Raw genomic sequence first — 2,615 nt, forward strand, 5'->3', positions numbered from 1 at the left:
TTGTGGTTAGGGTTAGGTTTCTCTTTATGGTAGGGTTAGTTTTAGAATTGGGGTTAGGGTTTGGGTTAGGGTTAGTGTTAAGATTGGTATTACGGTAAGAATTATGGTTTGTGTTAGGGTAAGGGTTAGGTTTAAGTTTTGTGTTAGGGTTAGAGTTAAAATTAGGGTTTTGGTTATGATTAGAAAGAGGGTTAGAGTGAGGCGAGGGTTAGGTTTTAGAGTTACTGGTAGTTTAGATATAGTGTTAGGTAAGGGTTACGGTTAGTTTTAGTGTTAGGGTTAAAGTAAGGGTCAGGGATAGGGTTAGTGTTAGGTTTAGAATTAGGCTTAGGCTTAGGGTTAGTGATAAGGTTAGTGTTGTAGTTAGGGTTAGGGTTAGGATTAGGGTTAGGTTTAGTGTTAGAGTTATCGTTAGGTTTAGGTTAGGGTTAGGGTTAGTGTAAGGGTTAGGAATATGATTAGTTTCAGTGTTAGGGTTAGGGTTAGGCTTAGTTTTAGTGTTAGTGTTAGTGTTAGTGTTAGGTTTAGGAAGAATATTATGATTAGGGATAAGTTTAGGGTTAGGGCTAAGGTCAGGGTTAGGGTTAGTGTTACTGTTAGGGTTAGGGTTGGCTTTAGGGTTAGGGTTAGGGTTATTTTTAAGGTTAGGGTTAGGGTTTGTATTAGGTTTAGGTTTAGTTTTTGAGATAGGGTTAGGTTTGGGTTAGTGTTAGGATTAGTGTTCGTCTGAGGAATAAGGTTTGTGTTAGAGTAAGGGTTAGGTTTATGGTTAGATTTAGGGTTAGAGTGTGGCTTAGGTTTAGTTTTAGAGTTACTTGTAGGTTAGGGTTAGTGTTAGCGTAAGGTTTAAGATTAGTGTTAGGGTTATGGTTAAGTTTTGTGTTATGGTAAGGGTTATGATGAGGGTTAGGTGTAGAGTTATATTAGGTTCAGTGTTAGTTTTAGTGTTAGGGTTAAGATTAGGGATAGTGTTAGGGTTAGGGATATGATTAGGTTTATTTTAGGTTTAGGTTTAGAATTAGGGTTAAAGTTAGTGTTACGGTTAGGGTTAGGGTTAGGTTTAGGTTTAGTATTAGGTTTAGGGTCATGTTTATATTTAAGGTTAGTTTTGGGGTTAGGTTTAGGGTTAGAGATCTGGTTATGGTAGGGTTAGTTTTAGAATTGAAGTTATGGTTTGGGTTAGGGTTAATATAAAGATTAGTATTAGGGAAAGAATTATGGTTTGTGTTAGGGTAAGGGTTAGATTTAAGTTTTGTGTTAGGTTTACAGTTAAAATTAGGGTTTTGGTTATGATTAGAAAGAGGGTTAGAGTGAGGCATAGGGTTGGGTTAGGGTTAGTGTTAGGGTTGTGGGTAGTTTAGGTGTAGTGTTAGGGTAAGGGTTAGGGATAGTATTAGTGTAGTTTTAAAGTGTTATGGACAGGGCTATTGTTAGGTTTACGATTAGGCTTAGTTTTAGGTTTATTGATAGGGTTATTTTTGGGCTTATGGTTAGTGTTAGAATTAGGCTTAGGTTTAGTGTTAGGTCTTGTTTTAGGTTTAGAGTTAGTTTTAGTGTTCAGTTCAGGTTAGTGTTAGAGTTAGTTATAGGATTTGGTTTTGTGTTAGTGTTAGGGTTAGTTTTAGGGTTATTGTTAGGGTTAGAGTTAGGGTTTGGGTTGGGTAAGTTTTAGGGCTATGTTTAGGGTTAGGTTTAGTGTAAGGATTAGTGTTAATAATAGGATTAGCTTTAGTGTTAGGGTAAGGGTTAGGGTTTTGGTTAGAGTTTGTTTTATTGTTAGTATAATGGTTAGGGTTATGTGATATTTAGGGTTATTGTTAGTGTTTAGGGTAGGGTTAGTTTTAGTGTAAGTATTAGTGTTAGGGTTAGTGTTAGTTAAAATTTAGGGTTAGTGTCAGGTTATGTTTAGGGTTATGTTTTGGGTTAGGGATTGTGTTAAGGTTATGGTTTAGGTTAGGGTTAGGGTTACTTCAGGTATAAGGTTAATGTTACGGTTAGTATTACTGTAAGGGTTAGTGTTAGGATAGGTTTAGGGTTAGGTTTATGTTTAGTGTTATGGTTATTGTCAATTTTATGGTTAGTGTTAGTGTTAGGGTTAGGGTTAGTGTTAGTGTTAGGGTTAGGATTAGAGTTAGGGTTTGTGTTAGGTTTAAATTTAGGATTTGTTAGGGTTAGGGTTAGAATTATGTTTAGGGTTATGGTTACAGTTTGGATTAACATTAGGTTTAGGTTTAGGTTAATGTTAGGGCAGGGTTAAGGTTAGTGTTAGGGTTCGGGTAAGGTTTAGGATTAGGGTTTATATTAGGGTTAAGTGTTGAGAGCCAAAGCCTAAGTGGCCCCAGGAAACTTCCAGATGATTGGCTCAAAGCAGCCCCAGCAAACTTCAAGCTGATTGGCTTACCGTGTCCTTAGAAAACTTCCAGCTACCAGCTGATTGGCTCCTCTGCGGTGATGCTCATTGGGCTGTTTTCCCACCCTTTCAGACCACGGAGCTGCTCATTTCGGGACTCTTTTGGCTCCACCCATGCAACCCAGCCAATTGGCCTCAAGAGAAGGAGGAGTGAGGGGTTTAGAAGCTCACTGGAAGTCAGTGGTGGCAGTTGGTCTCTGAGGGA

Source organism: Marmota marmota, unplaced genomic scaffold (assembly GCF_001458135.2).
Source record: "Marmota marmota marmota unplaced genomic scaffold, marMar, whole genome shotgun sequence".
Lineage (NCBI taxonomy): Eukaryota > Metazoa > Chordata > Mammalia > Rodentia > Sciuridae > Marmota > Marmota marmota.